This window comes from Vicugna pacos, chromosome 20, assembly GCF_048564905.1.
Source record: "Vicugna pacos chromosome 20, VicPac4, whole genome shotgun sequence".
NCBI classification, from domain to species: domain Eukaryota; kingdom Metazoa; phylum Chordata; class Mammalia; order Artiodactyla; family Camelidae; genus Vicugna; species Vicugna pacos.
In genome coordinates, this window is record NC_133006.1 from 15,087,752 (window position 1) to 15,101,296 (window position 13,545).

General features: G+C 52.1%; 1 protein-coding gene across 6 annotated transcripts in view; it reads right to left on the reverse strand.

Annotated features, from left to right (window-relative positions):
* Positions 1–13,545, reverse strand: part of PTK7 (protein tyrosine kinase 7 (inactive)) — a 58,292-nt gene that overhangs the window by 25,656 nt on the left and 19,091 nt on the right. The gene's annotated exons all lie outside the window — the stretch shown is intronic.

The following is a 13,545-nucleotide window of genomic DNA, read 5'->3' on the forward strand; positions in this document are numbered from 1 at the left end:
GGTCCTAGGTTCTCACCTGAATCCATTCCCCCTCCTGCACAGCTACAGTGCAGCTGTGGCCGGGAGCAGGGGGCACCCTCAGAGAAGGTGCCCCTGCAACGAACGGTGGAATCATAGCCAAACAAAGGGGAGAGTGAGAAGCCGGTGCCGTGCAGCAGATGGGCTCGGGAGGCGGAGGGCAGGGCCAGGCAGGTGGCATGGTTACAGGGCAGAATAATAACACCCTGGGCTTTGTTCCTGGCCCGTGTGGACGCCCTGCAGAGGCCTGGAGCTGCTGGGCCCGGAACACCAGCCACCATCAGGTGGGCAATGGCACAGAGGAGGCCGTGCCACCCCTCCAGGGAGAATAAACAGGCCACCTGGGGCTGTTAGGTGAAGAAGCAGGCTCTGCCTCTGCCCAAATTAGGCCCAGCAAGGGCAGGAAGGAAGAGGCCAGTGGAGTCCCATTTTCCCCTCTGAAACCACTGGAGAATGATCTCAGCCCATAGAGCACCCTTCCAAGTCCCAGGGGTTGGGGAAGAAGAGTTGGTTCTTTAAGGCACAAGAACCAGTCTTCCATTAAGTCAGTGTCAAGATAAGTCCCAGATGCCCCAGGGCTGGGTCCAGAGGAGGGGCTGTCCCTGAATGTCTCACAACATTCGCAGAAGGGCCAGTCCAAAAGACACACGGAGCTGGAAGCAGCTCAGAGCACCTCCATTACTTCTCCCTGGAGTTCTGCCAGCTCTCTGCATAAGACAGTTCTCCAACATGCTGGGCTACCCCACCCACTGCACAAGTTAGCAAATCTGCCCCCAGTCACCCAGACAACAGCGCATAAGAGTGTGGTCCTACCCCCGCTGAGCAACTTGGTACAACCCCTTTGTAGTACAGATGAGTAAATTGAAGTCTAGAGAGATGAGGGGATTGGCCTGAGATCAAACAGCTAATCTGTGGCAGAGCCAGGACCATGACCCAGGGAGGCCAACTCAGAGCCCCATGCTCTTCCCAGCCATGCCCAGGACCTCAAAACCAACCTCAGAAGTATCTGATCCCAGAATGGGTCTCACTCCCCTCGGCCAGGTAGAGAGGTAGACACGCCTTGTGCAGACAATGCCAGGCGCACACAGGCACTCAGTGAACACTGGCTGAACCGAGGTGACCTCAAAGGAAGTGTGGGGCAAGAGAAGGCAAACACGGAGGCGTCTGGAACACTTCCCGACCCCTGAGCTGACACAGATGGGCAGGCTCGGGCTGCAGCCCCACGGGCCTCTTTCAATGTGGATCACCAAAATCTTGGGACCCTCAATCCAGAACTACAGATGCTCATCGAAGAGAGAGATCACCTGTGTCAAAATTTGACGAACCCCTACTTCCCCTCTCAGCTTCTCCAGACCCAGCGGGGAGCCAGGAGTCTCATCCTCGCACAGGAGCCTTAGCCCAGGGTTTGTGATCAGACAGGTGCAACTCAATCCTGGCTGTCCTGCTCAGTGTGCCTGAACGTGGGTAAGAAACACACACTGTGCCCCAGCTTCCTCTGCCTCTTCCACGCAGCTGTCAGGAGTTGCGAACTAGGGAGCGCAGGTGAGGTGCCTTGGAACGGCTGACTCAGTGGGCAGCTCCCGTGATTGTGACTGTTATCACCCTTCCTGCCCAAGGACTCAAAAGGCTCCCCCAATGCAAGGCCCAGCACCACTCCCAGACCCGGAGCTGCCACAGCAGAGAAGTTTAAAGGAATAAGCAGGTAGAGGGGTGGGTAGGATGGAGGGAAAGGAGCTGTGGGGTTGCAGGAACCACAGACCTCTTGCCACAGAATCCTGAGCTGGGAGAAGAGATGGCATGACTCAGAGGGACCCCAGCTCAGCCCCCAGCATCCCATCCTGGAGCTGTGGCGAGATGCTGCATTCCCAGACTGCCACTCAGAGCCCCCTGCCCCTACGGACAGGGCCTGGGAAACATCAAAGCCAGCCCCGTGGGGCCCTATGTCCTGACGTAAGCTCACAGCAGGTCCTGGTTAGTGCTTGGCTGGGGCAGACTTTAGATGTTACAAAAGGCAGGGAGGGCAGCCACCAGGACCCCTCCAAGACCCCAGCCCCTGCTCGGAGCCCCAACCCTGGCCACCAAGGCCTGGCCCAGTGCCGTGGCACCCAGGTTTACTGAGAAGACAGTGGGAGATGCGCCCAGTCTGGCCATCTGCATGGGCTGCAGGAGAGGTTGGTCTGTTGTTTTGTCCGCGGTGGGGTGGGGGGGTGACGGGAAGATCAAGGAGCCCCTGGCAGAAATGCCAGACTCCAGACGAGGAGGGGCTAGGAGGCAAGGAACTCTTCAGAAGCTTTAGCTGAATGACAGAGAAGGAGGAAGGCTTGGGGATAGGGTGGTACCTGCCTTGAGGTGGCATGGCCCCCAACACATCCCTGTCCCTGTATCACCTCTGATGTGAGGATGCCCCCAGGGCTGGGGTCTGGCGGAGGCCCACTCTGGAAGCACACTGGTCCTGGTCTTCCCAAAGCTGCCCCGTTTCTCAGTCTGCCCTCCGTGTGTCATACCTTCTATACACAGGCCCTCACAGAACACGTGGCCCACGTGTCCCTCGAGGCAGCCGCTCAGTATACAGCAGCTTCCACGCTGCCCAGTGGTCCTCCTGCTCTGTGGCAAGGCCACCTTAGCTGGTCTCTTTGGACCCCTTCCTTTGCCATGAGACGAGGACCCCACCCCTACCACTCGGGCTGTGTGAAGCTAAGTGGGTTCACACGTGCAAATCCCAGAGCAAAGCCCGGAGCACATGGTGGGTTCAGGGTGCCCCCCGCCCCCACGACTGGCAGACAGAGCCATCTGCCCACACCAAGCACGATCCCAACAAAGCTGGAGCAGCAAATACCCAATAAGGACATTTTCCAAGCCATTTCCTTGGCTCCCCAACAGCCATCTATATGCAGACACTCACTCTGCCTGCGCCCTGGCCCCAGCTCCTTGAGAATGGGCTGTGTGGGCAGCGGCCCAACTCCTGCTCCCCACACCCCCCCCCAAAGCTCCTGGTCTGGTGCCCACCCTCCTTGCTGCTCTCTGGGCCCCAGGCCCAGTCGACCCATGTGTATAAACGTGTGCATGTGTGCACACACATATGTGTAAACATGATTTTATGGAGCGCCGAGAGCAGCAGGAAGTTTTTCTGCTCTGAAGTAATTTTAGCTACTCTAGGCCAAGTACCCATCTGGGCTACTCAACAACCCATCTCGCGGGGGCTAGTCCTCTTGGTTGAGGAAAAACACCCCCTGGACCAGTACAGATCCCAGAACCTGACCAGGTGATTCCATCCACCTTCTCTCTCTCTTACTAAAGAAATTTCACCCTTTGGACAGCTGCCTGGGGACCAAGCCAAGGTACCAAGATGACCCTGGCTGGCTCTGGCACAGGCATTTTGCACAGGTATGTGTGGTCACGAGTGACTGTGACCCCTCCCATGCACCAGGCCAACCAGCCAGGGGCAGGAGGCTGACTCCTCCATGCCTAAGACTCAGTCCCTGGCTTCAGGGCCCATATTCCTAGGGGGATATCCTGCCTCCCAGGTGACCCTGAGAGCCCAGGCCAACGCGGCACCTACTAGGGCACATGGACTCCTGAGGGAGAGGTTTGCCAACTTCCTTCATCCTGCCTGGGGCAACACCATCAGGACATAGGCCAAGAGAAGTAGTCCTCAACCCAAGAGGCACAAATGCTCTGTTCCAGGAAATAGAGTGGTCCCCACGCCTTCTCACCCACACGAGGTCAGCCCTGCTACAAGTCCCCTCCACCTAGAAACTCTAAGGGCACCAAACGAAAGGTCCCAGGGGTCCCAAGGTCCCTGCCCCACATCACCTCCCCCAGGCGCCCTTAGCCTCCCGAGGTTTAACTGGCGCACTTTCAGCTGCTCTGGGGCGCTCCAAAGATCCATGGTCCGTAAGAATTGGTCTCTTTTTTGAGGAACAAATCTCGATCTCTGCAGGAGTAAGTCGCTTGGATGAACAGCAAGTCCAGTCATCCCCTGGTTTACCTGGGCTGGCAGAAACTCAGAATGCTACAGTGGGACTTGTGAGTCGAGGGGTCTGGAGTGGCCCCCTCAACTACCACCAGTCCACCACGAGTGTTCCACACGTGGTTCTAGCACCAACAAGCCTGTCTGAGGATAAGCCCAGAACGTGAGAGCTCAGAGGGCTGCTGAACATCGTCCACAGCTGACTCCGAGACCCAGAGGCAGAGCACAAAGTTCCATTCCCCTCCTGTGTCCCCAGTGTTCACAAAAGGCCCCGGACTTTCTGCCAGGAGCCCCGCAGCCCACCACAAGCCATCATGGCCCTGGCTCAGAGCTGTGAAGGAGGGCGCAGAGCCAGCAAACCAGCTGAGTTTTCCTGCCCTGGGATTTAACTGTAAATATCTGGAGAGGCTCCCACATCCGGATTAGAGAAACAAAACAAAATCACCAGGGATTAGGGCCGAAACAACCTAGCAGGCCAGCTCTTCCACCTTAGATGAAAACCACAACTTGGCCCTGCCCTGCCCGCTCCTGGGAGGCCCTGGAGGGGGCAGATCAACCTCTAATGGCAGCAGTGGGTCCTCGTGGCCAGTATCACATGGCATCCGAGCCCAGAGGGGCAAACAAACCGCTCGGAGGTGTGGTTTAAGAAGCTCCTCAGCCAGCAGCCAGCAGCCACACCACCTGACCCTGGAACCAGCCTGTCTTCTGCTGGGGCTCAGAGGGCCATACCATGCCCAGGACACGTCTCTCACCCTTAAATGGCTACGATGTCTCCAATGAAGCAGCAACGAATTATAAACCCAGCCAGAGTGAGGCAGTGTGATCAGGCAAAAGGAGCTTGGGGTAGAGAGACCTGGTTTCCAGTCTTAACACAACCTATAACAAGTAGGGTGACCCTAACTAAACACCACCCCGCTGCCAGGCACTAAATTAGAGCACTGAGGGTATGTGGCTGAATAGTCACCAAGACCTAGCCCCGAATTCGCTGCGATGAGCCTCAGAGGCAGTTTCAGAAACAAAGGGCTCGCTCCCCAGAGTCCTCTCCCTGTCCCCCAGCCTCCAGCCACACAGCCAGCTCCTAGAGTCCACGCACCACATGGAGGGCCAGGTTGGGAGGGATTAAGAATGATGCTATAAATGGCAGGTGTGCGGTTAGAGGCAGCTGGGGTTGCAAACTGGGACCTGGCATCACTGCTGACAAGCTGCTCCCGTTCCCGAGGCTCAGCTTGCATCCTGCCTCCCAGGAGATCCCGCTTCTGCCTTGGCCACACACTTGCACTGATAGCTCACTGCCTGCGACACTCCTGATATTCACGCCTGTGCTGTGACTGAGAGCAGTTCCTCCTAAGCCAGACAGTAAACTCAAGGGGAGGGGAAACGTGCATGCACAACTTGGTACGCTGCGCCCCTCCAGAGTGCCTGGGCCACGGGATGAACACCCCAGAAGCATTTGTGGGGGGACAAAGGACCTGAAATCTTGTCCTACCTCTACCTTTATCCAATCTTAGCCAATTTAATTTTCCTCTCTGGGCCTCAGTTTCCTCATGGGATTTTAGTGATTCTTTTCAGGTCCCTAAAATATTCAAATTAAATCCACATTAGGTATAGACACACAAAAGTTGGCATATTTTTCACAGAAGTAAAAACCCCCAGAAGTTCTAGGGAGCTGTGGACCCCAAATGAAAATGTTCTGGGTAAGGTGATCCCTGGGGAGTCCAAAGTCCTGGTGAATGGAAGGAGGGGGGCGGCTGGAACAGAACCACGAGGAGGAAGCAGGCGTTCTTTGCACCCTCTATGCCCATTCTCAGCCCCAAGGAGAGAGAGAAAGACAGCAGCCAGCTGTCCTGAAGACGCCAGTGAGGGGCCCACGGAAATAATATACATTGCAGGGAAGGCAATGGGGCTGCTGGACCAAGAGCCTGGGAAGTGAGCCAGGAGCTCAAGCCCAGGAAGTTCTCAAGGATGCTCAGCTGGTGTGCTCCGGGACCACAGAGGGGACAAAGAATCCGCCCTCACCACCCAGAGAAGATGGAAAGGGACTCGCTGCAGGCCCAGACCCGGGGCCCAACCAGGTCTGACTCCCAGCTGCAGCAGGGAGGAGCTCTGGGGGACCACAGCGAGAAAGGCGCTGGGGTGAACCTGGAAGTGAGCTTCCACGGTCCTTCCTATGGAAGCAGAGGGCAAACTGACAGCCTGAGGATCACTGGGAGTGACTGGACCGAGACTTTGTCCACTGATTTTCAAAACAGGCTCAGAAAACTCTGAGAGACTCCATTTTCTGCTTTCTTTTTACCCATCTCTAAGGCAGTAAGCACACACCACACAGCCAGCCAGAGTGGCCTCCGCATTTCACTCCAAGTTCCCTGTTGTGGGGGGAGACATGATTCCCTGCCCTTTAGGTGGGGTGGTCTCAACTCCACTCAAGGAGGAAAGTCCTCTCTGGCTCCTGAAGGAGTCAAAATCTCTTCCACCCACTCTGTCCAAATGGCAGCCACCAGCCACCTGGGGCTATTCAAATGCAACTTAATTAAAATGAAAATTCATTTCCTTGGTCACACTAGGAAGTACCTGGGAGCTGCCTGTGGCTAGGCAGCCACCATACTGAATAGCACAGACATAGAAGAATTCAGTTCCTGTACGTTCCATCAGTCAGCACTGCCTTAGCTCCTCTGACTGTCTGCTTCTTGCCGGCCCTCATCACAAAGACACATCATTTCTCATCCAAAGAACCCTCCACGTGGTTCAGCCTCATTGCACAGAGGAGGAGACTGGGGTCAAAGCTGTCCCCATAAATGGTGGGGCCGTTCCCCTGGATCTGTCTGGCTCCCATGACTGTGTTCTTCCCACGCTGGCTACTCTTCATTTCTTTTACTTTATTTCCTTTTATCCAAATCCCCCTCAACCACCATTCTGTCCTGTTTAATGTAAACCCTCCCTTTGTCCGTACTCTGCTCCAATGTGTTGTTGTTTCACGGGGGCCTATTTTGAACCCCTACAAACGGTCTTGCATCGTCTCTCACTCTGCTTCTCACTTTATTTCATTTAGCACTACGTTTTGAAACGCCTTCCTGATGGGCATCACCTACATCCTGCCTTTCTCCCCAGCAGAGGAACATACCGTTGGGCCTGGGGAGGGAGATGAAAATGAAATTTTTTTAAACAAGTAAGTGGCTGAACATAGCTGCCCACAGTTTAAAAATCACTCTTTGAGTCTATACCCTCCTCTCCATGTACCCCCGGCACCCTGCCTAGGCCTCTATCCCTGCACCCAGCCCCGCTCTGTTTGCCCCACACATCTGGGTACCATCAGGGCCAGGGAAACACACATGCAGGCGCACCCGTGCACATGCACACAAACACCAGCTTCTCCTGTGCCCCTTCCCCCTCCCCACAAACCCAAAAAGTGACTAAAGAGACTGGCCCTCAGCTGGTTTCAAAGGGTAAGAGAAAGAGGCGGTCTCATACTTTTATATTTAGACGTGCTCTGCAAACCACTTCCCGGAGCAGACAAGAGTGGGGAATGTGAGGAAATCGCTCTGCTATGTGTGATGTGGAAAGCACGAGCCATACAGGGCCTGCAGCAATGGGCTGCATTTGCCACACACTTGATGACACGTGGCGATGCCCGACACACGTGCAGGAGACGCACGCGGCCCTCGGCAGCCTGGCCATCCCCTCCGGGGCCAGGGGCAAGGCAGGCCCAGAAGTTGAAGCTGGGCCCTGTCCTCCAAGCACCCCTCCCCCAGCCTTCCTTTCTTCCGCTCCCCATCTGTCTGACCAACAGCTGCTTCTGGAAACCCACCCTTCTCTCCAGGGAAGGGGATGCTCCAGGCTTTAAGCCTCAATCCGAAACACAAAGAGAAGAATCCAAACTGAGGGAGGAGGCTGGGAAGAGCCGCTGGCTTGAAGAGGCAAGGGTGCCCTCCTGGCATCTAGGCTGCCAGGGAGAGGAGTGGGGGGCTGCCTACTTCCGAAGACAGATCTGCTTCTGCCATCAAAAGCCCTCCTCTCAGCCCCAGCTGCTACCCCGCGTGGTTGGGAAAAAGGAGGGGGAAGCTCTCCTGTGGTGGTCAACCACTGCGGCCACGACCACAGCTCCAACATTACCCAGACGAAACGGAGTCTGGCCCAGTTAGGTGGGGTGGTCGGGAAACAGTGGGGAGGGGAAGGCAGGCCAGCTGCTTAATTAGAGTCAAAGCATCAGACACTTCTGGACTCCTTATAAACTTCACTTTACGGCTTCAAATATAAACTCTCCAACAAGGCAAAACTAATTGTATTGTTTTATTTCTTAACTGTATTACTGATGATTTGTTCCTTTATTTTTTCAGGACAATAACCAAAAAAAGAGTCAATTTTGAAAAATCAGCTGTTTCGAAAAAGCATTTTGGCTAAAGATGGCAAAATGTGTATTTCAATCTCCAAATCAATAACAACAGCTGAAAAAAATACAAACTGATGAATAATGGGACAGAAACAATTCCTTGTAAGTTATTTTTAAAAGCACCAAAAACTTGCAACTCATTACCAGATGCTTAAAGCCTAGGGATTGCTGACTTTCGGGGGGGGGGGGCAGTGCTTTAAAACATAAAGCACACACACAGAAAATAACTGAAGGGAAAAAAAAAAAAAGAGTGGCTGATGCAATAACCGAATAGCCAAAAAAATGACAAAGACTTAAAGTTTATTTTATGTCTACTCTGTCGATCTTTAAGGCACCAAGATCTGGCTTCACTTAAGTCTGGAACTGGCTGTCCCTCCATCCCAGGAGGTGCCTCTTACAGGCCTCTAAAGTCACGCAGAGAAAGAGAGAGAAGCAGACACTGACGAAGAGAGACAGATGGAGACAGAAAGATGAAATAAAGGGGCTGGAGATTGACAGAGAGCAAAAAAGGGAGAGAGAGAAGGGGGGGGCAGGGAGAGGGAAGGAGGGAGAGACAAAAGAGGGAGAGAGACAAAGAGAGACCCAGATCCAGACAGAGGGGGACAGTGACCAGATCAACAGGTAGAGGGACACGGACAGAGACAAACTGAGAGACAGAGTCACAGAAAGACCCAGAGAAAGAGACAAGAAAAACAAAAGACACAGAGCACACAAATGTGCACACAGAAGCACACATAGGGCTCCCTACGCCTGTAAAGCAAGGCCCCAGCCTCACATTTACCCCAGCTTCCCTCCTGCCAAGGAAACCCCCACAGGGCTGTCCCTGTGTCTCCAGTAGGTTGGTCCCCACCACCCACTCCTGCTACCCTCCCCAGTGGCCACAGGGACTTCAAACTCAGAGTCCCTGGCTACAGGCCACAGGGCTACCCAGTGTAACATTGGACCCAAAAGGTTACAGCTGATCTGTATCTGGGAGACCAGGGAGTGAGAGGAGACGGGAGGGGGCTCTAGCTATACCTGATTCAGACCACTTATAATGGAGAGCCCTCAAATTAGAGGCTCCTGGTAAATAATTCACCGGGAAAAGCAGAGTACCTTCCCCAGGCTCATCTATTATTCACCAAGATAAATGTACCGTATTGTTACACTTCCTGACATCAAAAAATGGTCGGAGCCATTAGGCCAGGAGCAAGAAGATAGCGGGGCATTTTCCACCCAACTTTTCCAGAACTCCTGACCCAGCAGTCCTGCTGCTCTTGGAACTCAGTCTGCTGTTCCTCACCCAAGGGCAAAGAATTCATCTTCCAGAAAGGGCCAAACTGGGCTCAGACCAGGAGATCCCGAAAGCAGGCCTCCACACAGCCCTCAAGAGCCCGGTGCCAGAAGGTCAGAGCTGTGCCCAGGAAATTCCTGGGTTAAGACCAGCCCCTCCCAGTTTACCAGACCCCAGAGATTTGGGCCCTCTCAAAGGGAAGAGGCAAGCACTATTTCCATCTGTCTGAGGGCACTTCTGTTCCCGGTTCAGAGAGCCTGACTGTGATACCACATGAGTGTCACTACTAAGTGCAGAAAGACCTGCATATGACTCGTGTTGATGGCTCTGAGCAAGTCAGTCTGTTCTTCAGGCCTCAGTTCCCCCATCTGTAAAACCAGCTGCTCCTTCCCCTGATGAAGTGCCCTCTGGAAAGTCTTAAGAGATGCACCACTTTAAGACTCCAGCCCACAGTGTACAGATCGGATGGAGATGGGGCAAGAGCTCAGCGTCTGGAGTCAGACTGTCTGCACTTCAATTCTCCTCTCCCACTTATCGAGTATATGACCTTGGGGCAAGCTGTTTATCCTCTCAGTGTCTCCATTTTCTGTAGCTATAAAATGGTGCTAATAACAGTATCTACCTTCTAGGCTTGTGAAAAGTAAATTCACATGGTAACCAACGCAGCCTGTTTGGAACAGTGCCTGGCACGTATTAAGTATCATGTGAGTTTGGGCTCTTAGCCATGATTTCTTGTCATTATTATGTTCAAGATTTTTTAAAAAAATCTTTTAGGAACACCATCCCATCACAACCATCTCTTACCCCGCACAGGCCTCTGTTGGCATTCCTCTCATGCAGACCATTTGGAGCTGCCAGGTGCCATGTCTAACATGCCACCCACCCAATATCCGCTATCTGGACATTGAGGTTTTCTCTGAACAGACCCTGAGGTCTCAAACTTGGCCCCACGGCTGCCTGACGGAGCCTCGGAGCCAGAAGGTCACGGCACACACAGTGCAGGGCTCCGCTGGGAAGCTGCTGACTGCGGGGAACTTCACACTCTGTTGCCTGCGGCCCTGGGAACCTCCAGGCAGTGCCCAGGTTAACAGCACCTTCAACATGAAGAAGAATCAGAGTGAGCCTGTCTGGGCAGAAATGGACCCAGACCACTCTGGAATGAGGCAGGCCTCTGGCCTCAAGGGACACAACTGTAGTTCGGTGAGGACAGCACAGCCGATGCTCAGGCATCAACTAATGCCTGGAGACAACTCTCAGCTTCAGCTGATGCTGTAAGGCCCCAAGGACAACGAGAGGGGACTGGAAAATTCCTTGCTTTGTAAAGGAAAACATCTGACTACATAAAGTAGAAACTGTAAACAAGTCTCAAAGGCAAACAACGAATTAGGAAAATTATTTCTAGCAATTGACAGAAAAGGGGTTGCTGGCCTTGATGCACAGTTACAATCAACCACAACAGCGACTAAGATTCGAATAGTGATGTGGTCAAAACAACAGGAAGAGTTCTCAAAACAAATGTACATGATTAATAAATATAAGAAAACACTCCAACGCACCAGTAACCTGATGAATGCAAATGAGAACACAGATGCAAATAAGAAATGCAAATTATTCCACCCTCCCAAATGAATGCCAAGTTCTTCAAATAACACTCAATACTGGTTGAGTGCATGGAGAAAATGGTCCTCATGCTTTGCTGATGGAAGTGTAAATTATATTAATTCCCTTCTGGAAAGTGGTTTGGTAATATTGTACTGATATCCTAAAAAAGTGGTGCCCTTCCTCCTTGGAGAAGTACTTGACTCCAGGTCTGGGGCAGGAGATGTGCAGGGTGAACCTGGAACATATTCTCGTTGAAAGAAATGAGCAAGATGAAAAGGGTCACATCAAAAGGTTCAGAGCCAGCTTGACGAGGCTTCCAACAGACAAAGAAGGGACCATTTAAGCACTCAACAGGGTAAGGACTACATGGCCTTAACAAATTGGGTAAGTTTTAAATCCATGAGTTCATAATAAGTGTTTTAAAAAAAAAAAAGTCCAAAGCCCTCCACTGGCCACCTCTGAAGGATGCTAGAAAACCAAGTCACTATTTTTAAAACTGGTCAAGAAGCATTTACTTTCCCTTTCTTGAATAGCTATACCTCAGGGTGAACCAACGGTTAATGAGGAGAGGTTTATCTTTACAGACGTCTCCAGGTGATAAACACAATTTCACCATTTTACAAACCCTAATGAAATAATGCATCTAGCAATGATTACTGATGGCTGCTAATTCCAGAGAGACAACCAGATGTTATGTGCCTACTGATGAAAGTATACATGAAAAAAAAAATCAAATCTGAACATGACGAAGCCTCTAGATCTACGTTTTACTATTAGAACAAATTTGGAAAACAAAGATCCAACTAGTTCACTGTGAATGCACATTCTCTGTATCCTCTTTTGCTCCCACAAACGGTTATTAAGACCTAATATTGCTATTGTTAACATTTCATGGGCTTCAACTCTCTTCCCCACCAGATTCTCAGCTCCATGAGGACAGGAGCTGGTCTTCACTCTTTCATCCCTTCACTGCGGATGCCTGGCCCATTGGAGGTGCTCAGGAAACACCAGCTGATCCGGCCCCTGTGTGATGTGGAACCAGCAGAGGGTCAAAGCCCAATATGGGATCCTGGTAGACAATTATATTAATTATTATCATTAATTCAACAAACATTTATTTAGCACCTACCATGCACCAAGTACTCTGCAAGACACTGGGGACCGTGAGAGAAAAACACAATTACTGCCTTTAAGTATCTCCATTTAGTAGGGGAGTCAGAGAAGTAAACATGTAATTATTACAAAAGCGAATGCTTACTGACCACTTATATTTGCCAGGCACTGTTCCAAGAGCTTTAGCCACATAAGCTTGTTAATGCTTATGACCCAGTTAGGTACTGTGATCCCCATTATGCAGATGAGGAAACTGAGGCACAGAGAGGCAATGTCACATGCCCAAGGTCACACAGCTAGTAAGTGACAAATGCAGGATTCAATTCTCTGGTCGTATGGCTCCAGAGGAAAGCCTCCCGTAATCACTAGGCTTTACCGCATCATCACACAGTGTGGTGGGCGGGTGCACAAGACAAGCTTTTAACTCAGAGTTGGGGTATAAGGGGGTGGGGAAGAATCCTGGAAAAAGGCCCTTCAAAATAAGGTTTTCAGAAGGAATTGGGGCTTGGCAAGACAGAAGCACAAAGACAAAGCATGAACTCGGGGAAATTTAGGATGCTCAGAGTTTAAGGGATGATGAGGGGGTACACGGCAAAAGGCCGCTGGAACACTGTTTGTGGGGAGTGGAGGAAGCAGAGGAGGTGAAACACAAATTTACCTGGTTCAGGCTATCCCCTGACCAAAAAATCACCAAAACAGGGAGTCCGTGTTTCCAAGGAGGTGGCTGTCAGGGTAGACAGTGGACTGAAGAAGCTCTTTGTCAGGCAGACAGCAGCAGGCGCACACACAGAAGGCGTGACTACAGGATAGCGCCATACCTGTTATATTTGGTTCTTGGGGCGGCCGGAACAAATCACCACAGCTGGGTGCCTTAAAACAACGGAAGCTTATTCTCTCACAGTTCTGGAAGCCAGAAGTGCAAAATCAAGGTGTTGGCAAGCTTGGTTCCTTCTGGAAGCTCCAGGAAGAGTCTGTTTCGCACTCTCTCCCCGCTTCTGGTGGCTGCTGGCAATCCTTGGCGTCCCTTGGCTTGTTGCATCTCTCCAGTCTCTGCCTCCACACCACATGGCCGTCTTCGCTGTGAGTGTCTGTGTCTCTTCTCTTCTTGTAAGGACACCACCAGTCATGCAGGATTAGAGCCCACCCCAATTAGGCTTCTCTTAACTCGATTACATCTGCAAAGAC